The sequence below is a fragment of the Alexandromys fortis genome, unplaced genomic scaffold (assembly GCF_014885135.2).
Source record: "Alexandromys fortis isolate MF-2015 unplaced genomic scaffold, M_Fortis_MF-2015_v1.1 scaffold_62, whole genome shotgun sequence".
NCBI lineage: Eukaryota > Metazoa > Chordata > Mammalia > Rodentia > Cricetidae > Alexandromys > Alexandromys fortis.
The window spans coordinates 159,908-185,917 of record NW_026067942.1 but is presented as its reverse complement, the minus strand read 5'-3'; positions in this window follow the sequence as shown (position 1 = coordinate 185,917).

Sequence of the window (26,010 nt, the reverse complement as noted above, 5' to 3'; positions counted from 1 at the left end):
AGTGTCAAATGTCTCCATGAAATAGTTTCCTGCTTACCCAGACACGGGCATCAGCCATCTTGCTGATAAATGACTGGCGTTGAATTGATAGAGTGGGGATCAGGCTTGGCCAGACCCGTGTTCACAGGGCGAGAGTAAGTATATCATATGTGCAGCAGAGCCTGTATGTACAGACTAGCATGGTCAAGGTCTATTTTTGAAGGCAGTTATCTGGAAATGGGGCCTGGAGGTGGCAAAGGATGGAGGCAAATGATGAGGGGCTCCACAGGACTGAGCTCTGTCATGCAGACCAGCCTTAGGCAAATTCACTTATGGGAGACATCCGGCCACTACTTATGGATGTAACATATCAGAAACTGTAGATCTGGCTGGCGCTGATACGCAAGGGATAAATGATCTAACCATTTGGAATGGCTCCTAGCGAAACAAGTTGCTTTGGTCAAGCAGGCTTGGAGGTAAAAGTACGTCCCACTGAGCAATGCATAGCGAGTGTACACATCCTTGTTTAAGGGAACTATCGTCGCTATTCAAAACAAGCTTGATTTTGAAGTCTGTTGTTGGGATGCTGTTGAGTCTCTGCACCTGTTGATCACAGCTCTCTTCATTTCAGAATAGATGTCTTCCCTGGAAGACTGCTTCATATACTGTCTAGATGTGGGGGCACAGAATTCTCTTCCGTCATGCAGATAGGAGGAGGGGCAGAGAGAAATTTTGATTTTTAGCATGTTTCTAGAGTTCCATCAAAAGAGCCTCAGGCCGGGCTTCTGCTTAGGGGCAATCTTAAGGCTGCTTATAGACTGTACTAGAAATGCTCTACCGACCAAACCTGCCTTGCTGGGTACTCCCCCCTCCCTCCTCAAACTGCATGTGTTTCTTTTTTCTTTTGTATTCCTGTTTTTTTTTTTTTTTGAGTGTCCCAATGGGTACCTGCATTCTGAAAAGGGTTAGTTAATCATGCCCTTTTGTTGGTGGTGGTGTTAGAAAAAAAATCAGTGAGTTGTCCCTTTCATTTCAAGTTACTGAGTTTATTATATAATCGTGTGCTATCTTGGTCTGTCCTGGAATGCTTGCTATTTAAAGCACCTGCTTGAGTTGTGGAGGCTGTCATCACAGTCACACACTCAGAGTGGGGTGTGGTGTATGCCATATCTAGGGGTTCTATAATTCCAGAGCAGGTACAGATGGAATGGCCACTGTTAGCCTTGAGCAACATCCCATTGGATAGCATTGTATTCAACAATTGGCCTGGACAGGGACAAAGACATACCAGAGCCAAGAGAGATACCTCTTCTTTCAAGTTCCTTCATTTCTAGGCCACTTAGAACCATTTGGACTAGGATTTGGGTGATTTCACTATGTTTATATTATGGACCATTCATACATGTTGATTACATGCAGTCTCAAGGAAACGAAAGTGGATAAAATAGTTTGTGTGACCTCAGAGAACCTGACCAGACCCTGAGGCAGGTAAGGGGCAGGAAGTCATGATATAAAGTACCAGCACATCCCAGGAGCTTGAGGAAGTCATCAGGTGGTGTGGTAGGTGACAGAGAAGCTCTACTGGAGGATGTCTTAACCCACGTAGGATCTGTGCAGTGCTTTCCAGGCAGGAGAAGCATCTTCAAGGATCTGGAAGGAAGAGGTCATGGTACATCCTACAATGTGGAGTAAGGAGGGGGTGTAGATGGGTGTTTGAGCTAGAAACCATCACATTAGACCTCTCCCACAAGGTGGAAAGTTGACTTAACAGTGAAGCACACTTCTGATTTAGGTATTGAGCGGGCCATCAAGATGGACTACACAAAACCTCTGCCTTCAAGGAAGCCCCTCCTAGGACTCATGTGCCTCAGGAGATGTAGTTCTACGCTTTGTAGGCTGAACAATGAGGGTGCACTCATTGTTAGAATGGCCCCACTCCTCTGTGTTTTCTCTTCTAGCCCTTCTGTGAGCACAAGACCCAAAAACTTAACAGGCTGTGCTTGGGTTCAGATTGCAGTTGACATTATTGTTGAGATTTTTCAAGACCTTCCTTCTTCGGTACCCCAGCTTTCCCCCAGCTCTTCCTCCTTTCCTGTAAGCTCACTTCTTTTTGTCTTGCACATTGAGATGCACTTCTCACAGGAAGTTAGACTTGAGTATTTGTACCTATCGTCTTGGATTCTTCACCACCTCTGCCCCTGGCCATGGATGTGGTTTATGTCTGGGGCTTCTCGTCACTACTGACTTTGTTTTGATGCACCGCACAGCTGAGGGTATATGTTTACCCTGCCTGCCTTTTACGCAGTTGTGAGACCCGTACACCAGGTGGTGATCATTTCCCCACATCTGACTATACATTCTGAGTAGGCCATGGAGGAGGAAAAGAAGAGTTGGCTTTTCTTTAGGTATCCTGGGGCAGCAGCTGATTTAATCATCAGCTCTCATCTGTAGGAGACAGGTGTCATAGTGTCAGTTGTCAACTTGACACATCTGGGAAGAAGAGCCCCTCTGCCCATTGAGCAACTGCCTCCATCAGATTGGCTTGTGGGCATGTCTGTTGGACATTTTCTTGATTGCTAGTTTAGTGTGTGTGTGTGTGTGTGTGGGCCAGCTCACTGTGAGCAGGTAGGTGCGAAGAAGCTCAGAAGCCCAAGGGAACAAGCTAGTATGCAGCTTTCCTCAGTGCTCCGTGTTTTAGGTCCTCCAGGTTCCTGCTTTGGCATCACTGAGGTCTTGGATGATGGCCTGCATCCTGCAAACTGAATAAACCCTTTCTTCCTGAAGCTGTTTTTGGTCACAGTGTTTTGTCACAGCAAGAGAGAAGCAAGCGATCACACAAATGCCTCTGTTTTCATTTTATCGTTGAGGAAACTGAATGTGGAGTGTGGGAAATAAATCCCAAACTTACCAATCTTCATGACAAAGCTGGAGTTGCAATCAGCCCCAAGCCCTTTAGATTTGTGTTGAAGAGGAAGGCAAAGCACATTATTGTGTGTGACTAAAGACAGTAAAGAACTCGGCCATCATTTCGGAGCCACCGCCCTAGCCCCATCTCAGCCATAATTTAGTATCCACCTCACTAACTATTGGCTTGTAAGAATTAAGAGATTTGTATATTTGAAAATCCATACCAGAAAGCTCCTGGAAGAAAAAAATGACATTTTAAGCAGCATGCATTCTACAATATATCTATATTTTCCACTCTCAAGTTCTCCACAATTCCTATGTTTGAATAATTTTCCATATTGATTTACTTTGAGGCAGAAATTAGTTTTTTTTTCTTCCAATGGCTTGGGATCTGGGATCTGGGTTATCTAGCTAGCCTGTTTCTGGATGTTTTTTAAAGTGTGTCTTTTCTCTCCTCTGATGTCCCATATGGGACACTGACGTGAAGATTGTTTGCCCCCTCTTCTACACTCTGTCTGGATACTTGGCAATTGAGTGACTCCACTCAGCTCATTCAACAAACACGAAGATGGGCAAACACGGGGTTCTGCCCTGTTGGGGGTTTGCTTATGCCATTGCTTCCTCCATCAGAATGCTCAAGCGTAGTGTAGTGGCGCTCACTTCTTTACAGATAATTGTGTGGATATTTTACACGGGTTTCCCTCACCCTGTTTGTTTGACTTTGTTTCCAAGGACACACTATTTCTCTTGGGAAGACCGCCCTCAAATCTGGGGTCCCAATGAAAACAGGGAGGTGAGGTGTGCATGCTACCCTCCCTTGTAGCCACGTCCTTCACCTTGCAGTGGAGTCTGTTGTCCGATTGTTTTCGTCTTCTGGTGGGTGGCAAGTCTCTGGCTTTTTTTCAGAGAGACTTCTGAGAGGATCAAGGAGAATCAATAGCCACACTCAAGCACTGTACTGACTACCTGCCAGGAGCCTGATCTTCATTCTCCAGGGACTCCGCACAGTGGAGTGGAGAAGGCAGAAGCAGAGAGCCGATCATGACACTGTCGGTGGGTGAACACCAAGAGATGGGGGCCACGGGTGAATGCTGTGTCACCAAACACTGTGGCTTCTGCCTGGGCTGCGGGGAAGCCTGAGGGAGGAACGTGAGTGCTAGGCCTCAGAGGATGGGGAACATTACTGACAAGGCACATAAAATAAGGGAAGGGTTTTAGGCTGCTTGGGAAGTTTGAATAAAACCTGGGGGTTGGCCTGGGTCTATTTGTCATGAGAGAGGGCGGGGCAAAAGTAGATGTAGATTATAAATTTGTTTTATTTTCTCTCAAAAGGAGTCAGACCATTCTGCAGTAAGACATCAATCAGAAAGGAAATATTGAGCATGAGATACCTGGGGTTTCAGGTCCCCCTGGTTGGTTCTTGGCACAACGTTAAGGGGAACAATTTCGGCTGATGAAACACTGGAGACTAATTTGGCAGTTCTGACTGAGCTACAACTTCCTTCTTGACGAAAATTCTCCCCAAGACTCCTGTCTGACTGTCCTCAGCCATGATAGGTTCTTACTGCTCTCTTAGGAAAGATGCGGAAAGTGCCAGTGAGAGAACCATTCTGTAGCTGAGGGGAAACTGGGGGCACCGCTGTCCTTTGGCAAGAGCACAGAACTTCCCTAGAGACATCAGAGCTAGGGCTTGGGGCTGTGAGGGTCCCCGAGAACCAGGGTGCAAAAAGTGGACATGCCAGTGAAGCTGGGTTCGTCTGTCCTTCCTTCCTTTCTTCCTTTTTCCTTCCTTCCTTCCTTCCTTCCTTCCTTCCTTCCTTCCTTCCTTCCTTCCTTCCTCCCTTTCTTCTGTCCTCTTTCCTTCCTTCTTTTCATTCTTTCTTTTGAGAGAAGGTGGTTTTGCTATACAGCCCAGGCTGACCTTGAAATGGCATTCCTGTTTATCTCCGTTTCCAGTGCTCCTATGGCAGGTCTGTGGCTCTCCACCCGCTCCCTCTGAGGGTTTTTGTAAGGTTATACCAGCATGTCTGCTCAGGACATTGGAGGGATAAAAGTTGTTTTTAAAAATCAGTTTTATGAAAAAGATTTATCCAGAAAGGTTATTGATGATGCATCGAGAGTATAAATTTAAACATTTTATTTCTATTTTTTTTTTTGTTATATATATATATATATATATATATATATATATGATGTTATAATGTATGTGAGTGGCATGGACACGTGCCGTGGACTGTATGTGGAAGTCAGAGGACAACTCTCAGGAGTTATTTTCCTTCCACCTCCTTGAAGGAGGGTCCCTCTTATTTTTGGTCCCATGCGTTTCCTTGGCTAGCTAGCCTGTGTGTTTCTGGTGACTCTGTAGTCTCCCATCTTGAGGTAGGAATGCTGGGATTACAGATGTGTGCTGCCATAGTTGACATTATGGGACCATTTATTTATTTATTTATTTATTTATTTGTGTGTATCATCATGTACAAGTGGGGGGTCAGATGACAATGTGTAGGAATTATTTATCTCCTCCCCGTACTCTTGGGGTTAAACTCAGGTCATCAAGCTTGGCAACATGTATCTCATTTATTCGCCGAGCCTCTTCCTGGCCAATCTGGCTTTTTCACATGAGGTCTGGCTCTTGAACTCAAGTGGACGAGCTTGCAAGGCAGGTACTTTCACTCACTGAGCCACCTCGTCAGCCGGAGTATTGTTGACAGCTCTCCCAGGAGTACGTGAGGAGGTGCCAATGCTGGAACATGACTGGAAGTCCTCTTACATCACCAGGCTTATGACACTCGGACAAGAGAAAGTCTGATTATTTTTTTTTTCGGACACAAAATAGTTGGTTTTGATTATAAAAACTCTGCATGTACTGATGGGAATGTTGGAGAGCGCAGAGTGGAGTTTATAGCGCTGTGTTTGAATTACTTCCTGCCTCGTTTGTGTTGCTTCTTCATATCCACCACAGGGGGGCGCTTGCTGGGAGATTTGCTCTGTGAGAGCGTCGGGCAGATAAGCTGTTATTGGCAACCAAAGGTTAAGTTAATTCCTTTATTTATTTTTTTTTAAGGTGGAGTGTTAGGGATCAAACCCAGGACCTTGAGTATGGCACACAGATGCCTTATCACTGGGCTGTATCTCCATCCAATAGTTTTCCGAGACATACTCCATAGTCCAGACTGGCCTGAACCTCACAATCCCTCCAGTCCTGTGAAATTCCTAAATGCTGAGATAATAACTATGACCTACCATGCCTGGCTGGGTTAATTTGTTCTGCAGTTCTTCTTCGTAGTGTCACAATAGGCACATTTACAGGTAAATCTTTGTGTTCAGCAGGAAGGGCAGGAAGAGATCCTCAACCTGCAGGCACTAAATTTGATGATGCAGCTGCAACAAACCTAGGCACCCGCAGCTCCTTCCCTGATCTATGAACTACAGTCTGCAATAAAACAGAATGGTCTAGAAAGGAAAAGGAGCTCTTTTAAAAGCTTTAGTAGAGTGAGGGTCAATGAGTCTAGAGTCATGAGCACGTGTGGGCGATCTGGCTCCATCTTTCCTTGGTTGTCTAGTACATTGTCATTGGCAAGGTACCAGTGCTTGCTGGGTCTTGTCACACTTGGCTTTCATCGTTTCCTGGAGGGAGGATCTATTCCAGACTGGGTAGTGTTGTGGGTCAGAGAGATATTATGCTCTGTTCTGTTTGTCTCTCTTTCCCCCTCCAGATCATACTGTTTTAATCACCACAGGCTTGTAATGTGTTTTGAAACCAGTGTATATGATGGCTTCAGCTTTGTTCTTTCCTGAGATTATTTTGATTGTTTAAACTCATTTGTTGTTTCTCATGAGTTGCAGGATACATCTTTTCCCACTCTTGTTAAAGCAAATTAGAATTTTGATAGAAATGCATTTTGTCTGTGGATTGCTTTGGCTACAGTGGCTGTTTTTATTAATATTAAGTCCTTCAATGTATGAATAGATTTATTATATAACATTAATTTCAGTGACATGTTTTAGATTTCAGTTTATATTTTCTTTTGCTTTCTGGTTGTTTATTTCTAGGAGACCTTTTCTTTCCTCTTTCTTTCTTTCTTTCTTTCTTTCTTTCTTTCTTTCTTTCTTTCTTCTTTCTTTCTTTCTTTCCTTTTTTCAGTTCTGGGGGTTGAATCCAGGTCACCATGCTTTAGGCAAGCTCTCTGTCACTGAGCTACATCTCCAGCCCCTTTGCACTGTTCCAATTTTGAGACAGGGTCTCCATAGGTTGCCTGGCCTTGAACTTTTTATCTTTATACCCCAGTCTTCCTGGTAGCTGTGATCACAGGTGTGCACGCCACAGCTCTGTTTATCCCTGAGTGCTTTTTTCTGCTGCATTTTCCCCCTGAACAATAGTTTGTATTTAACTTTTAAATTTTATGTGTATGGTGTTTTGTCTGCATGTTTGTCTCTACACCATGTGCATGCCTGGTGTTTATGGAGGCCAGAGGAGGTCATTGGACCCCATGGATCTGGTTATAGGCAACTGTGGGCTGCCATGTGGACACCAGGAACCACATCCTGATTCTCTGCAAGAGTATTAAGTGCTCTTAACCTTCGGCCTTCTTTCCAGACCATCTTTACACTTTAAAAGACTTCCATAATCATTCACTTTGTTATATAGTTGCATGCCGTTCATCTGGGACTTAAGTGATCAGAACTCTTATTTCATTGTTTCAAATGATTATCTGAATATTCCTCTGTTTATGGAGAAATTGTTTCCTCCTCACTGATTGCAGATGTCACTCTCAGTGACTTTTTTTGTAAGTAGAAGGATACCTTCATTGTCAACATACATTGCTGACTAATCCAATTTTATGAATAAAATCATTGTTGGTGAGGTTTATAGCACACGAGACAGAAATCAGACAATAGGCAGAACCAAGCGGCAGATCAAGTGTTAAGAAGCACAAACTTGTTGTGTGTGTCCTTCTGTATATGTGTTGCTTTTATTGGTTAATGAATAAAGCTGTTTTGGCAATGACTTAGCCAGGCAGAAAATCCAAACATATATATATATATATATATATATATATATATATAGAGAGAGAGAGAGAGAGAGAGAGAGAGAGAACATGTCGAGTCAGAGAGCCGCCATGTAGCTGCTGAAGGAAACAGATGCCAAACCTTGCTGGTAGGTCACAGCCTCTTGGTAAAATATAAAATAGTAGAAATGGGTTAATTTTAACATGTAAGAGTTAGTTAAGAAGAAGCCTGAGCTAATAGGCCAAATGGTATTATAATTGATATAGTTTCTGTGTGATTATTTGGGTCTAGGCAGCTGGGAAATGAACACGCAGTCTCAGCCTGCACAAACACTTGTTTACTTTCCTGCTTTGAGATGTTTGCACTGAGCTCTATCTGTTAGGAATATATTCTTTTTTTCTTTGTTTAATCTAGAAATTATTCATTTATTTATTTTTGGCACAGGAACTGAACCCAGGCCCTGTGTATGCCCAGCCAGTCCTCTGCTATGGAGCTATATTCTCAGTTCCTGGCAAATATTTTTTCAGAGCTTTTTCTGATCCAGATCCCAGAAGGGACTCACACATAAATAAGGTATGGTGTCTGCCCTTGGGTTTTCCAGTAACCAGGGAAGAATATTAGTTTGGAATGACTGAGCTTCAGCAACACCTTGGATAACTGGTTTCACCTATAGGTATGTTGATTGTCAGTTACAGGACTAATTCAGAAGCTTAAAGATTACAAGGCTTTAGGCAGTAATTGTCATTCTTTTTCATTGCTGCAGAAAAACTTCATTTGCTACAGTATTCACACCTTCAAATACACACACACAGATATACACACAGATATATACATACAGATACACACATACACGCACACATTCACACGATAGCAAAAGCAAGGGGCAGCAGTCAATGCGGTGTGAGAGAGTTTCCTCTCACAGTGTCTTCCTTTTATCATGGAGGAAAATCTTCCCGGAAACTATTTACAGACCTCATCTCTCATTGCATAGATCAGAAATGAGTCACACGCTTATCTTTAGATCAGATATTGGACCCATTTCCAGAGACTGAGGCACCTCTGATTCACACTAACCAAAATAATGGTTTGTGAATAAGGAAAGGGGGTCTGTAACTTTTAATTTTAGCTAATTTATGTGTGTATATCTATATCTATCTGTGTGTGCACATTGCTCTCTCTGTGTATCAGTGTATATTTGTATCTCTCTCTGTGTATCTTTCTCTGTGTGTCTATCTCTCTGTATCTATCTCTATGTGTGTATCTCCCTCTCTCTGCATTTCTGCATATGTATCTATGTGTCTATCTCTATGAATCTCTCTCTCTGTGTATCTTCTGTGTGTATATGTATCTGTGTGTGTATGTATCTGTGTATTATGTATCTGTGTATATCTATCTGTGTATTATGTATCTGTGTATTATGTATCTGTATGTGTGTGTATTTGTATGTGTGTATCTGTTTGTATTTATGTATGTATATGTATGCATCTGTATATGTATGTATCTGTATGTATCTACGTGTGTATGTATTTGTATGTGTATCTATCTGTGCAGGTACGTATCTCTGTGTGTATATATCTGTGTGTTTATGTATCTGTGTGTACGTGTATCTGTATGTGTATCTATTTGTGTGTGTATGTATTTGTGTGTACGTGTATCTGTATGTGTATCTATTTGTGTGTATATGTATATGTATATGTATATGTATAATGTATCTGTATATGTATATGTATGTATCTATGTGTGTATGTATTTGTATGTGTATCTATCTGTGCATGTATGTATCTGTGTGTATCTGTATATCTGTGTGTGTATGTATCTGTATATGTGTGTATCTGTGTATGTGTGTATCTGTATATGTGTGTATCTGTGTGTGTATTATCTGTATATGTGTGTATCTGTGTGTGTATCTGTATATGTGTGTATCTGTGTATGTATTATCTGTATATGTGTGTATCTGTGTGTATGTATCTGTATATGTGTGTATCTGTGTGTGTATCTGTGTGTGTATCTGTATATGTGTGTATCTGTGTGTATCTGTATATGTGTGTATCTGTGTGTGTATTATCTGTATATGTGTGTATCTGTGTGTATGTATCTGTATATGTGTGTATCTGTGTGGCAGTCAGAAGCCAGCCTTAGGTATCTTTCCAGACCACTCACTGCTCGCTTACTTTTTTGAGATTAGGTCTCACACTGACCTGAAATTTGTGAATTTGGTTAGTCCGGCTGGCCAGTATGCCCCAGTGTTTCTGTCTCCTGTGCATGGGTAGCAACCATGAGCTACCAAGCTCAGCCTTTAGATATTTAAGGTGAGTTCTGAAGGTTAAACTCAGATCCCCACACTTGCATGACAAGTACTTGCCAACTGAACTAGCTCCCTGGGTTGATCGGTGACTTTTGAGCAGGCATGCTGCAGATCTCTTACTAAGAGGTGCTGCTCACACAGATGCATACAAAAGTGAATCAAGTTCTTACGGAGGGACTTTAGTGTCTGTCCTGCTTCCTATGGCCTTAGCAGGGACCAACCCTTGCCAGTCTCTGGGTTTCTCTATTGTAAACTGGAGATCTTAACGCTTGCTCTGTCCCCACTGAGAGTTCAAAGAATGACTTGTAAAACTCAAGGCATCAAACCCTGATACCTCTCAGTCTTACCATGTTTGGGACGGTTCCCGAACTAAATGTTCCCCAGCTCAAATGTTGGGCATGGGGCTGGGTCACAGGGATAGAAACAGAGCCCTTCTGGCATGAAGTAGGCCACTGAAAGCACACGGAGTCCTATGCATGAGTGCTGAACCAGACCAGCTGCGGGGACAGTGGTGGCTCTTTTCTTACTGTGGTCTGTGTAAGTGGAGGCAGAGCTTTCTTTTGTCTTGATTGCCTGGTCCCAAAGAAACTTACATTGATTTCAGAATGTTTGGCCAATAGCTCAGGCTTATTATTAAATAGCTTTTATGACTTAAATCGACACATTTCTATTAATCTACATTCTGCCACGTGGCTTTGTGTTCTTTAGTGCATCTTATTCCTCTGACAACTGCTCATGTCTCTCTTCTCTCCACCCTTTTTCTTCCCTGTATTTTCAGTTTGGCTTTCCCACCTAGCATTTGTCTGCCCTGTTATAGGCCAAATCAGCCTTATTATTAACCAGTGAGAGCAAGATATATTCACAGCATACAGGAGGATTATCCCACAGCCAGTCTGTGCCTGGGAACAAGACTTTTTCACTGTTGGAGTTTGTCAAATCAATTTTCCTTTATTTTTATTAGCATGTGTGTGGGGGCATATATATGCCATGGCTTCCCTGTGGGAGTCAGAGGACAACTCTTGGGACTTGGTTTTTTTCCTTTCACCTTGTTTGAGGCAGACTCTCTCACTTCTGTCTGTCTCTACGCTGCATACTTCTGTCTGCATGGCCAGGGGAGCTTCCAGATGATTTTCAGGCTTCTTCCCCCTTTAGGAGAGCTAGAATTATGTATGCTTGTTTCCAAAATCCGGCCTTTCCTGGATTCCAGGGACTGAACTCAGGTCATCAGGCTTGCAAGGCAAGTGTTTTTCCTGCCAACCATCTCACTGACACGGCTGTTGGAATTTCTCACGCAGGTACCTAGGTCCCACCAAGAGCATCTCTGAGAGATGCTGGCAACCAAGAATGGTGAATTCTCATCTTTTACTTGATGGTTTTGTGTTTTCTGGGGTGTCGGTGGATACCCTGGAAGTTCCCATAGAGTATGAGGTAGGTACCCAGTTCTTCCTCAGATTCGTGAGGTAGAGGTGGAGGACTTTCTTGCCTTCAGAGCAAAGATCTGTATCTCACTTTGCAAACGAGTGGGACGGGAGGGAAAGCTGACTTTGTTGGAATGGGAGGTAGGCTGCTGAGAGCAGGACTCAAAGGGAGACCTCTGTGATTAAGTTCAACCGTTTCCTTTTTGTGGGCATAGAAGAGAAGTATTTCTGACTTCGCCCTGACCTTTTCAACTTTGCCCTGCTTGCTTAGCTGGTCTCAGCGCCGGTTCCTCTTCTACCCACAGAAGTTCCTTTGATTCCCTGGAAATGCAGAGCCCTACCATCACCCATTTCTGGCAGAAACCCCTCCGTAAGCCTTGCTTGAGCCTAGGTCCATGCTGACCCAACTTTTTTTCCATGCACGCGGCAGCTTGGCAAACAGTTGGCTCTGGGTACCGTTACTAAACTTGTCATTTGTACCTTGTGCTCTTTTCTGTTTGCCTCACCCATCCATTCGAATTAAGTTGCCATCAGCCTCTTCCCTACTGGGGGAAGATTAATGAGCCTTCCTCTGTCCTCTTCGAGGACACATAGTCGTCACATCCCGAAGAGAGAAGTGTTGGCAAATAAATTATGGGATGTCATCGTAGAGGGTGATGGGGCAGCTGTAGAGTTCCTCTCTAGTCATGGGCTCTGAGCTGGGTAGGTGTAGGGTCAGTGTTCATGGATGTGATGCCTCTGAGAGGGGTCTGGGAGGCTGGGACCATGGGAAATGTGGAATTAGTTAGTCTCAAGAGAGTCTGCTCGCAGAATGCCTCTGACTCAGCTCAATTATTTTGTCTCTCACTCATAAATCCATAAATAGCATCCTAATGCCATAGAAGTTTAGATAGAGTGTGCACAGTACTATGTTCTGAGGGGTGTGAGATTTTTAATCAGTCATTTCATTTGCTTTGACCTCTTGTTTGTTTTTTATATCTAAAATAAAGATACGAAGGATTCTCCAGATTTCTTCGTAGGAGACTGGCCACTGTTTGTTCTTATCTTGGTGTCTGGGGGTACAGGTACAGGTACAGGTACAGGTACAGGTACAGGTACAGGTACAGGTATAGGTACAGGTACAGGGATATTAAAGACTTGTGTTTGGATTCCCTGAAGGTTCTTCCCCTCTATTCTCTTCATGGAGATTTCTAGACCATATTAAGTGGGTCTTTGGGGTCAGTGAGAGAACTCAGTGGGTAAAGGTGCTTGCCACTAAGCCCAATGACCTGAGTTCGAGCCCTGGGACCCACATGGAATGAGAGAACTGACTCCTGAAACTTGTACTCTGACCTGCATGCATGTGCTGTGGCAATGTACCCAGGTACACACACAAATTAATAAAAAATAAATAAAACATAAAAAAAGAAGAAGCATCTTGGGTTTCTAACATCTTGGGGCTTCTAGGACTTTGCAAAAGAGCATCATGTCATGTGTTCCTCCCGAGTTCACAGAACGTAAGGGGTCTCGATATCCATGTCCCAACAATACTCACACACCTCTCCTTCTGGCTTGTCTTGGGAGAGCATGCAAAGTCATCAGTGGAAATAAACCCAGTTATATCTTCACAGAACAGATTCTCTTTGTCGTGATTCATTTTCATATGGATGGATTAAATTCTAAAACAATATAAGATGTTTTAAAATAGGAATTTTAGTGATATCAATAAAATTTCCTCTGAAGTCTCTGAGCAGTAAAACCAAGAGCACAGTTGGTAATGTGATTCCCCGAGTCTAGCCTCTGCCCTCAAGTGCTTTTCCTTGCCTCTGTCCTTGGTAGCCAAGTCTCAGGGAATCACTGCCATGAGCTCTCTTGGGAACGGTTTTTCCTGCCTCTGATTCCTCTGAAGGGAAATTGTTCCTCTGGGGAAGTAGCCTGCACACACTGCAAGAACTACTGGTGAGCCTTTCATCCCTCACTCACCAATCCACAAATAACAGCCTGGAGCTATAGGATTTTAGTTAGCGGGAACATCATATTATATGAGATGTTTGGGACTGCGAATACGTCATTTCCATTTTTAACCTTCAGTTTTGTGCATAAGAATATGTGTGTGTGTGAGCACGTGCGTATGCACACGTGTACACGTGAGCATATGTGTGTGAGCACGTGTGTGTGTGTGTGTGTGCATGTGAGCGCATGTGTGCATGTGAGCATGTGTGTGTGTGTGTGTGTGTGTAGGGGGGATGGAGAACAGCAAAGAAACAAGGCCTGCTAGTCACAATAGCGTTGATGCACATAAGAACTCCAAGACTGTGGCAGCATGCATGGGGCCTGCACAGGTCCAAACATGATGAGGTCTGAACATTGAGAAGGGGAAGTGGATACAGGATTCCAACTCTATCAGGGATGCTGTCTCCAATCCGCCACTGCTTGCAAAGGAAAATTTAGTTCCTCCAGTGGAGTCTTACTGGGCATACAAGCCACACTCATGGGCTAGCCCCATGCCCAGCAGTAGATGGCAAATACAAAACGAACTCCTAGTGCTTTGCTTGGGCATTTTGTATCCTACTCATCTTTGGTTTATACATCATGGTTTCTGATTTTGTGGGTTTGTATGTGTGCATGTGTATGTCTCATGCTTTTTCATTTTTTAAAAATTCTGCTTTGATTTTTTTAATTTTAAATTTGCCTGTTTGTTTTCTAAGAAAGAAAGAAGGCACAAAGTTAGATGGATGGGAAGGTAGGGATCTGGGAGCAGATGAAGAAGGGAAAACCATAACCAGAATAGTTTATATGAAGAACTTATTTAAACATTATGAAAAACTAGTGAGTTTTTATTGAGTTCAGTTTTGATGATATATATGGAGACCCTGGGAAGCTGTCTTTAGTTCAGTGGCTGATTAACATATGGCCTGCCACACCAGACTGGGGACTTTCTATGCATTGTCTAATGTCAATTACTGCACTATCTAATTGTTGAAGCTGTAATAATTGTAGGAATACTTTTTCTGTGTGCCAAGCTTTATATTTTAGTTCACTGGTGGATCACGCCAACATTACAAAATACCTTTCTTATGCCATTTCACAGGCACGGTACCAAGGCCCAGAGGGTTTAAGCATTTTGCCCACAATTCAAAAGCAAATAAGAACAACAGCTCGCCTCCCCACAACGGGTGTTTGGCTCCTGAGTTCAGCCATAAGTTGCTAAATTGTAGGATTATGCTAGCCCAACCAGTGTGTGTAGAGCTTAGGTCTTATCTTCCATCCTAAGCCTTTCCCTCTACCTGCACCGCCTTGTTTACCCACTATCCAGGCATTTATAAATAGTCTTAGAAATCATTATGGAAACTATACGTCCCCCTTGGTACAGAAACACACACTTATCTCTGGGTATTTAGACAATGTCCTTCAAATATGTTTGCAGTGAGTGCCCAGCAGACACTCCCCATTCTGATTAGACCTGGAGATCCGTGATAAAGTACTGTCAACCGGAGACCTCGCCATCCTGACAGTTACATTTACGCTGAAGGGTATGCTGTTTTCTGCAAGAAGTATGGGTGCCATTTTCAAAGGTCAAATAAATCACCTTTAAAGTCGTGAAAAGGTAAACAGACCGATGCCTGGGCAGCCTTCCTGGGTTTATGAGGTCTTCTGGCAGCAGGGAAACACAGCCTCATCCATCACCCCGCCCCCAGCTCCCAGGCACTTATTCCTCGGAGCGATCACTCCGTCACCCAGGGTCATTTCCCCTCAACTGTTATTAGGAGATATGCAGGCACATGCAACGAACCCTACCCGTCAGCCGTCCCTCTTCCAAGGTGTGCTTTCTCTCTAGGTAGGATGGCAAGTTGCTGCCATGACGTGAAGCAGGCTAGGAGGGTGAAGTAACAGGGACATGGTAGGGCAGGCCAGCATGACGTGGCCTAAACAACATAGTTGTCACTGATGAAGAATAAGTCCACGGTGCCTGGGGAGGGTGACTGCCTGCCAATCACAGCCTCCCCTGCTCAGGCCACTTCTTAAAGCCCACGGAAGGGGCTGCACACATTTTCCTTCAGCATCTTCTTAAGTTAGATGTCTATAGTGAACCTCTAGGTCATCTTTGAAATGACTATTCTACACAAGAAAATAGATGACTTCTAAAGACAATTTCTCCAAAGCACTTCGAATCTGCTATTATTTCACCGTCCCCTACAGAGAGCCGGACTGGTGTAAACAAAGACCCTTAAAGAAGGGTTGCAAATGGCGCGATGGCTCCTCAACCTTGGAGCTGCCCTGCACTTGGGGTCATAGGCTCATGGTGATGTGAAAACATGCCTCTGGATTTCCTTCTGCATGTCATAAAAGCACAGGTTAGACCCTTCTTACTGGGGTCTAACGAGGATGTCTCCAAACTCAGACATCCAGTAAGATTTTGAACCATTGTGGATTTTACAATGGTGAGAGTCCACACAGGAGGCATTTTCATGACCTTTTTGTTTTGAAAGCATCTGACTTCAGTCTTTTGTTTCCTTACACTGTTTTAGACAGAAGAAGGGGAAGGGAAGAGGAAACAGAGATGAGACCATTTATCTCGTCATTTGAAAGCAGTGGTATTCCATTGAACCCATCTCATGTAAATTTTATTTTTGTTGCTTTAAATTTTTTTTTTCCAGCCCAAGCTAGCCTGGGATTTGTCTCAACTATACTGCAGAGACCACCGAGTGTTCTCATCAACCAGAGACCTAATTGCGGTCATTTATTATAGTCACTTATCTGATAGTGGCTTCATTATCTGTGATAGTTTTACAGGGACAAAATCCACCAGGCATTCAGTGGAATATATAAACATGTTATCCTCTGACAGGGTGTCTGTTACTTACTGTCAACACTAACTGGCCCTTGCCACATATCTACAGCTTATATGAAGTACCGATGAATTTAATAAACCCCAGTGAAAGCTGCAGTGTAAACAGCAGATCAGGAGTGTCACCCTCTTAAACAAACAGAGGTGATGGAGAAGTACAAACAGAACCGGAGAGGAGCCTGCGGAGACAAGCATCAGGTGGGGAGAGAAATTCCACTGGTGATTCCCCGACTGGATTATGACCACAGAACAAGCGTTTATATATAAGGGTGACACCCACACGACCCTTTCTACTGAAACGCCACAAATACTGATTTTTTTTTTTTTTTGGTTAACCATTGGAGAGGAGAAATAGGTGAAAAATAGCTGCTAATTTCTTATAATTATTATCTTCAAAAATATCTAGTAAATAATTTAGTCTTGAGAGATATCATATGGGGTATTCTACAGCTAGCGTCATGTGGATATATATCTTGTGTGTGGTGGATGGTGGTTTTTTTTTTTTTTTCTCGGTCTCATTGAAATAAAACCATAAACCAAGCTTCTAACACAGAGAAAAGTATGTGAACTAGGCAGACCGGAGTACTGAAATATATTCATGGGTAGCTTGTACTTACATTAAATAGGGATCCATTTGTGTATGATGGAGAATGATGGGAATTTTGTTTGCCCAGGCAGGAAGAGCTCTCCTTGCATCCTCAGGGAGGCCCAACTGAGATCTGGGACACCGAAAGGAAGAGCCATCTTCCTACATGCTCTCTTCCATGGCTTCTTCCACATCCTCCATGATCCTTGTTACTAATGATTCATTTCATTCTTCTGGGATGAAGATATTTGTCTCTCCTCTTTGACTTGGAAATGTAAACTACTCTGGAAAGGGAAACCTTTATTGACAGAATAGTTAGCATCAAAGTAGTCATAAAGACCTGGGCTCAAATCCCCAGTGAATGCCCGTAGGAAAAACTTCTTTGACTATAAAATGAGAGTGCCGTGGCCTCTCCTCCAGCATCTTAGAGAGTGGAGATGAACAGGAAGCAGATTACCCTGAAGTCATGGTGGCCATTGCCTCAGAAGGTCGTGTATCAGGGTTAGGTCAGTTATGCCTGTAGCCTGCAGGGTCGAGCCATGGGATGGGGAAGATTGGAGCAGAAGGAATGAGAGAGGTCTGCTGCAAAGGTTTTCAGCATCAGAAATAATTATCCTGTCTGCTTTTGCTAGCTGCTGTTTCACAAGAAGGTTCTGTCAAATGCACTTAAGAAAGTAATGGTTGTCAAGTTTCTCTAGCACAGGATTTCTCAGAGACCTTTCCCAAAGCAGCATGTGATGCGAATATCTCAGGACATAAGGATAAAACGAGATCTCAACAGCAACAATAATAAAAGCAGAGAATATCTGTGACCATAGGGAAGGGGGGGGGAGAAGGAAAAAATTCGAGTGACTGATTTTTATTGGCCTGGAGCCTGGGTCACTGTATCTTGGAGCATCTAATTGATGTCTATTGCAGGTTTATCCAACTCACTGCAGGCTGCATGTGTCCAAGGATAGCTCTGAATGCAGCCCAACAGAGAATTATAAATATGCTTAAAATATAACAGCTTTTTTGCAGTTTTTTAGTAGCTCTATTGTGAAGGTCTTTTTTTCTTAGATTTTGCTTGTGAGCCTGGGCTTTTGTCTAGCACAAGGGAATTTTTTTCTTAAGATCCATCTATCTATCTATCTATCTATCTATCTATCTATCTATCTATCTATCTAGTGTGTGTGTGTGTGTGTGCATGCACACACATGCATGCGTATGCATGCTCCACACACACACACTTGAATGTCTGCCACGTGTGTTTGAGTGCCTTTAGAGCAGAAGAAAGCATTTGGTCCCCTGGAGCTGGAGTTGAAGTCACAAGCTGACTGAGGTGGTGCTAGTCACCCAACTTGGGTCCTCTACAAGAGAAACAAGTCTCTGAACCACTGAGGTCTCTGCTTAGCCTCTGATGGTGAGCTTTTAGAGAATGAACTTTGTACATAAGAACACTGCGCTACAATGTCAATCACTAGTTTGGACACACCCCGTGGGTGTGGGAAGGGCTTTCAGATGAGGCAGCTATGGCCCCTGCAGAGTCAGTTGATGGAGCATTGATCCCCGTAAAGACGACATTAGGGTGGAAGGAGGTTGAAAGACTAGGCCTTCACATGATAGGATGAGTGTCCTTAGAAGAGAAGATACTGGAGAGGGAGCTGTGCTGAGTTCCTTCCTGCCTGCCATGGAGTGACATTGAAAGGCAGAGGAAGGCACAGAACAGGTGCTGAGCTAGCCACTGCTCCTATCTCGGATGCCCCTGTCTCCAGGAATCTGTGGCTCTTTGCTATAACAGCCTACATTGAATGAGACAATGCAAACTTGGAGCAGGCTTCTGGAGTTCAGCATGAAACCATTGACTTTGGGGAAATCTCCGTCCATCCACGCTGGTTCTGAGTGACAATGGGCAGTGCCAGGCTACTCTCTGCTCAAATGTTTTTCTTTCCCCATGTAAGAAGATGTATCACTTGCTGGGGAAATGGCTGTGTTGATAAAGAGCTTTCTGTGCAAGCACACGTCCCCCAGAACCCACGTGTAAAAGATGGGTGAGACAGTGCACAGCTGTAACCCCAGCACTGGGGCCGCAGAGACTGGAGGATCTCTAGATCTTACTGATCGCCTTGAATCTGTGGGTCTCAGGTTGTCGAGACGCAACGTCTCAAAGAAGGAGGTAGAGTGTGATCAGAAGACACCTGACATCAACCTTTGGCCACCACATCTGTACATGTATGTGTGTGTATTTCCCCACTCCTGCCTGCAAGGTTAGCACACACACACACACATGCACGCATGTACATGCACACACACATGCAAACGCACAGATATACACACATACATGCATACACACATACATACACATGTGTGCACACACACAAACACACAGATATATACACGTATATACATGCACATGTGCACACACATGCAGGAACACTCACGCAGACACACACACACAGAGATCCATGCAAAATGTACTGTTTTTATGTTGTGAGAGGAATGTTTCTCTCTCCCTTAGATTCCCTGCATCTTAGGCTGCATCTTTCCCATGGCTCCAGGCCCCATCTATTAGACCCACAGGCGTATCAGTGTTTTGTTCACTGTGTGGCTAGCATGTTCTGACTTTAGACTGGAAAAATAAAAAATATGTGCTGTGGCTCTTCGGAGACAAGTGTCACACTAGTCCCATTTCCTAGCAGGAAGCCCAGGCCCAGGTTGTGGTTTAATTCAGGAAGGACATCTGTGATGACAGAACTCGGGAAGGCAGATGGCTTTCATGAGTTGCTGCCACACTGAGCTACTTATTTAGAAATACAAAACATAGCATATCTTTATGTGTGTAGGAAAGTTCAGCTACTAGAGATATCTATTTTTAAAATATTTATTTCATTTTAATTTACCCATGGATATGTGTCTATGTGCACATGCGTGTGAGCACTGTTGGAGGCATGCCAGAAGAGGGTGTCAGAGCCCCTGGGGTTGGAATTACAGGCAGTCATGAACCAGGGTGCAGAGATCAGAACTCAGACTCTCACAAGACCAGCAAGTGCTCTTTCACATTGGCCATCTCTTCAGCCCTTAAAGCACCCACTGAGTCACAGCAACATGTCTTTGCTTTACTGTATCATGTGAATTAGTAATTCAAGTTTTATATTTAATTAATTAATTAGAGCTCACCATGTATTAGAGGAGGAACGTGGGCTCTAGATCCTCCTGCCTCCACCTCCCAACTGCTGGGGTTACAGGTGTGCATCACCACACTCTGTTTTATGTGGTACTGGGGATCGAACCCAGGACTTCATATATGGTGGGAAGAAGCTCTAGCAACTGAGCTATACTCTAGCCCTTTGTTTATATAAAAATTTCTGACTATTTTGAGAGAGAGTCTTGACATGTATCTCAGGTGGGCCTCAATCTTGCAATTCTCCTTTTTCAGCCTCCTCACCAAAGACATGAATCACCACATCTGGTGTAAATGCGACTTCTTAAAAATTTTTTTGTGAGGTTCATCATGTTTTGTCAAGCCCTCCTGTCACCTACTGACTGCTCAGGGAGTTGTCTGGGTGAAAAATAAAATGTTGGGAAGATGGGAAAACTGTCAGATTTGCTGTAGATTTTCAAAATTATTGTCATTTTAATGTTTGGTTAGCATAAAGAAATAAAAGACGGTACTAGGAACCTTCTTTGTTCACGCCAGTGTCAGATGATGGTCCGGATGAATTATTTTTAACAGCACAAACTGCTGATCTGCCTCCAGAGAAGCAGGGTTCTCCTTGGAAATTCTCAGGAATGGGGCTTGGTCAGGCAGAGAGGAGTGGCAGGCTGGTGCCCTTGGCAGCTGGCTTCCCACACCAATTTAGATTTGGAAGGCTCCAGCAATTAGTAGATCACATGGCGTCTACAGCTTCAATTGGCCTTCCAGCCACCTGCTGCCAAGGTCTTGCTTTATTTGACAAATGGTCGGTGAGAGCCGAAGGTTAAAGAGCAGGGGAGGCTATGGGGAGCTTCTGTTTCGAGTGTCTACCGCAGGTCACATGTCTGTCCCATGTAAACTTCTACCTCCTTACTGTAGTGTTACAGAACAGTAGTGTCATTGTCGTCATGCCCATTTTCAGACACACACACTCTGAGGGGAAGCAACTGGACCAAGACTATGTGACTAGTTGGTAGCCTAGGTCAGTTCATGATGAGAAATTTTCTCTCACTTTTAAAAATTAAAGTGAAAGCTATTTTGGTGTGTGTGTATGTGTATGTGTGTGTGTGTGTGTGTGTTTATGTGCACGTGTTTATATACGTGTGTAGGCATGAACATCTGCAATCATACTTGTGAATCCAGAGGAGATTAGGTATTTCCTGTATTACTCTCTGTCTCATTTGATTACGAAGAGGTCAGTTACTGAATTTGAAGCTCACTGTTTTGGTGAAGTCTGATTGGTCAGTGAAGTCCCACGACCCACCTGTCTCGGCTGGCCAGTGCTACGGTTACAGGCACATGCCACCCAGCTTGCTTTCACGTGGGTCCTGGGGACTCTGGTGGGGGTCTTTATGTTTACACAGCGGCTGTTCTTACCCATTGAGCTCTCTCTGCAACCCCCTATATATGCAAAGCAGCGTATATGCTTTGTACAAAACAGTGGGTTCCATTAGCATATTACCATACAAATATATCATATATTAGCATATTTCCATAAAAATATATCATGTATGTTAGCTACATTTATCCTCCTTCCCCATTCCCCTCTCTTCCCGCCTCTGACATGTGGCAGTCCTCAAGTGGCTGAGTGACTTACATGTTGTTAGGTTCTTTAAGAGAGGAGAAAATAGCAGGGAGTCCCATTTATCTTGTTCTCCAAAAATTTCAGGCACAATGGAGACAATCTTGTATCTACAAAAGAGTCACTTTTCTAATAATAATAAAACAATTTTCCACAGTAGTCAGTATTTAAATAGTTATGAGGGGCTGAGAAGAGTTTGGCCAGGAAAGTGCGGTTGGAGAGAAAGGCCGAGTTCAGTCCCCCAGAACCTCTGTGAAAATCTAGGTGCAGTGGTATGTGCTTTAATCCCAGCACTCTGGAGGCAGAGAAAGGAGGGTTCCCTGGGACTTCTAGCCAGCTGGCCTAGTCTACTTGGTGAATTTAGGTCAGTGAGAGACTTTGTCTTAAGGGAAAGGTGGACAGCACCTTAGGACTAGCCCCTGGGAAGTGATGCTCAAGATTGTCCTCTGGTCTTCACACACACACACATGCACGCACACACACATGCACGCACGCACACACACACATACGTGTGCACTGTGTGCACATACCTGTGCATACATGCAAACTGCACACAAATAACTAAGGAAAAATACAAGCTATAGGTGTGATTTCTGAGTGGAAGATAGGAAGATCTACCAGAACAGGATTAGCAAAACTGAAGCCTGTGAAAGTAGGATCATTGGGTGTTGGGAGTTAAAGCTCTCTCTCTCTCTCTCTCTCTCTCTCTCTCTCTCTCTCTCTCTCTCTCTCTCTCTGTGTGTGTGTATGCACACCCACAAAATTTAAGCCATATGTGAGCAGGGGCCTTGAATTGGTCATGACTGCAAATGGTGTGGGAAGTGAATGCATGTGTGAATGCAACTGCTGGCATCCACAGCATCTCCTTTGCATGGTGAGCAATTATTACAGAGTAGAAAACTCAGATGCAGTATTCCTGTGTTTGTGGCCCATTTTGAAATATCACCCTGTTTGATTGCCTAGAATCAAACACGTTTAAAATACATTTGATGAATTAATAATAATCAGCACACATTTACTGCTTCAATCCAGCAAAGCTTACTGTTTAGCTAAACATCTGTTTCTAGATACTTCTTTTAGTCACTCTGCAGACAATGGTTATGCATTTTTCTCGTGCAGCTTATCTCCCAGCACAGAGTATAAAATATCATAGACTTGCCTTTCCCAGTGTCTGTTGCTGCTAGGGCATGACCTATTCAATATTGACAATTAGTCTTTTTGGGCCATTGCCTGTAAGCAAAGACCCATGGGAAATTCTTTGCTTAGCATTATCATGTCTACCTGGGAAGACTGTAAGTGAGCAACCATTCTGCGATTGCTTGCATGCACATAGATGGTTCGAAACTATGAGCTTAGATTTGAAGACTAGAAGGATGGGATGAACCTGAGGTTTAACAATATGCTCGGCCTCCCCTGTGAACCTGCCTTCTTCTAGACTTTGTTATGCAAGGTAACAAGTCTCCTATCTTATACATTTCAGAGGGTTTTTTTTTTTTTTTTGTTACAGACAGTCAAAAGGTACCCCCAGTCACTCTTCCTGTTTGCAGTCCAACTAAGTTTATGATGGGCTTCCAAAAGCATTTCTTACATTTTCTAGAAGGGTGTGATTTTCCTTCCGGTAAGCTTCACCTTGTTCCCCTTAATCAATATTGTTCCCTGAGACAGACTTCTCCAGTCGCTCTGTCTGCAATGAAACAATGTATCTGGGACAAGCCAGCCGTGTATCAGACTCAGAGAGCAGCATTTGTTTTTTCTCCATCTGCAATGAAACAATGTATCTGGAAAGAGCTGAGGTGTATCAGGCTCACAGAGTAGCATTGGGCTCTCTCCATCTGCAATGAAACAATGTATCTATCTGGGAAGATCTGGAGGTGTATCAGGTTGATAAGTAGAGGTCACCACTGTGTTAAAGGTCCTCCCTCTTTTTTTTTTTTTAATATATTAGCACATATTAACTACACACAGCAACGGGTTTTATTGTGACATTTCCATTCCTATTGATCATAATCCCACTCACTAGTCTCTCTTACCTTCCTACACACATTAACCATCCTACTTTCCTGTCTTTTTTGTAGTGTGATCCATTAAGTTTCATTAGGGTTGTAAACAGGCACATACAGGTACACGGGGAAAGGGGTATTTACAGAAACACAGCCAACTTACTAGTGGCTATACCGTTGAAAAAAAATTTCTCCTTCCCCCGCCTGCCATTAGCTGCTTACTAATTCAGTGTCTCCTCTTTCCTAGAGGGCTGAAATAAGTGACTGATCATTGGGTCTAGCCAAGAGCCCACCCTATGATCACAAAAATGACTAATATCTGTTAAGTGATTCATCGTGTGTCTGACACAGTTTTGAATTATATTGGGTATGTTAGCTCATTAACTTTGCGAACCCACAGTTGACAGTGACCCAGGCTGTTAACTCATCTTGAACCCGTGTGCCCCACCTATCACTAATTAAAGCTCCCCGCGAAGCCTTTGGTGAGTTGGACAGAACTGAAATGGATCTGTGATATCATGCTCTCCCTGTAATAGGCCCTCGGTAAATATTTGCTGAGCTGAGTCCAGCGCCTGCTCAGTTACGCAAGATAAGCAGGGACTGCGTCTCTGGGGAGGCCCTGGGCTGGGTTCGGAGGAGACAGCTGCTTCTGGGACCTTGCAGCTGGGATCCTCCAGGGTCATCAGCTCAGGTTCAGCCCAGGTCCTGACTCAGCAGACAAGGATATTTGTGGCAGGCCAAGGGAATAAGTAGTGACCTTAGCCTAGAGCCTAGTAAAAAAAAAGGGGGGGGGGGCTTTGGCAAGTCTAACTAATGTCTTTGCTGTTCTTCTGAAGTCACTTTTCCTGATTGTGTCAGGAGGCATGAGGCAGGCAGCTTGCCAGTGTGCCCTGTTCATGAAATTGCTGGGGGAAGGTGGCAGAGTAGATGATGGGCTGAGTTGGGGATAAGGGAGTACAGGTTTCACTAATTTAGTAGGAAGTGGTACATATAATTACATAATAGATATATTAATTGACAATGTTATACATATATATATAATGTATGATGAGCAGCTACTCTCTCTGAGCTTCCTCAACAAGTCCACCTTCATGTCTCCATATTTATTTATTTATTTATCCAGCATTCATTTACTTTTTGAGACTAGATGGCCTGGAACTCACTGTGTAGACTATGCTGGCCTCAGACTCACAGAGCTCCATCAGTCTCTGCCTCCCATTCCTGAGATTAGAGTCACGTGCCACCACAGCTAGCTTTATTCTTTTTTTGGCATGACTCACTGAGTCTAGTTCTCACTGCCCACATGCACATGGGTGTGGGGATGTATGCCCACTAGAGTATGTCACCCTACCAGTGGCCATGCCCTTGAAGAAGACCGAGTCTCCCTTCCCCTGTAGCCACCCACTGCCGAAACCCCTCAGCTAGTGGCTGAGCCTCCTGAGCTCCTGCAGGGGAGGTACATATTTTATGTAATATTTACCACTGCCATATGTAGGTGCCGGCTTTTATGACTTCATAACTCAGGGCACATAATGATGCATGGGGGATATATATCGTTTGTTTACAGGAAAGAGTGCTCTCTATTTAGCTGGGGAACTCTATGAATTGGATGTGTCCCTGAAAATAACTGCACTGGAAACTTAATTCCCAACACAACAATGTCGTGAGGCTAGACACATAAGAGTCACTTGCAGGGAGTCTGTCCTCAGAAATGCATGCTCTTCTGCTGGGAACAAAGTTATCAAGAAAGTACAGTCCTCATAATGCAGAGCAAGAAGCCCTTCTCTGTTGCCTGTGCCATGTCTCTGTCATGTAATGACACAGAAAGGAGCCCCCCCCCCAGTGGGCCGGACATGGCCCCTCCATTATGGACTTACAAGGGAACCATGAGTCAAACACTAATTTTTTGTTTTTATTTTTTCTTTTTTGTTTTCTTGAGACAAGGATTCCTTAGTCCCTCCTGGACTCAAACTGGTCACGTCAGATGATTTTGACCTTCTGATTTTTTTGTTTGCCTCCCCATATCCTGAGTGCTAAGATTGTAGGTCCTGAAGAAAGGTGAGACCTGATTGGTCACAGTTGCCCAATCAAGGCAAATGCCTTAACCAAAATTTTGTTACATTTATGTACTATGAGAGTGTTTGTACATTCTCTCTCTCCCTCTCCCCCCTCTCTTTCTGTGAATATATATATATATATATATGTGTGTGTGTGTGTGTGTGT